This window comes from Carlito syrichta, unplaced genomic scaffold (assembly GCF_000164805.1).
Source record: "Carlito syrichta isolate Samal-C Ts95f unplaced genomic scaffold, Tarsius_syrichta-2.0.1 Scaffold309854, whole genome shotgun sequence".
Lineage (NCBI taxonomy): Eukaryota > Metazoa > Chordata > Mammalia > Primates > Tarsiidae > Carlito > Carlito syrichta.
Window position 1 is genome coordinate 9,576 of NW_007253950.1, and position 528 is coordinate 10,103.

Below are 528 nucleotides of genomic sequence, written 5' to 3' on the forward strand. Positions count from 1 at the left end.
GAGACCTCATCTCTATAACAAATCAAAAATTAGCCGGGCATGGTGGCACATGCCTGTGGTTCCAGCTGCTTGGAAGACTAAGGCGGAAGGATCACCGGAGCCCAGCAGGTCGAGGTTGCAGTGGCCAGGAGCGGCCACTGCACTCCAGTCTGAGTGACAGAGTGAGACCCCAACTCAAAAAAAAAAAAAAAATCAGCAGGCATGGTGGTGCATGCCTATAGTTCTAGCTACTTGGAGGGCTGAGGCAGAAGGATCACCTGAGTCTAGCAGATCAAGGCTGCAATGGCCATGAGCGTGCCACTACACTCCAGCCTGGGCGACAGAGTGAGCTTCCAACTCAAAAAACAAACAGACGAGCCGGGCTCGGTGGCTCAGCCTGTAATCCTGCGCCTTGGAAGGCTGATTGAGTGAGTGGATTGCCTGAGTCCGCGGGTTCGAGACCCGCCTGGGCAACTTGGCGAGACCTCGTCTCTACAATAAATAAGAAAATCAGCCGGGCGTGGTAGCGCGTGCCTGTAGTTCCAGCTA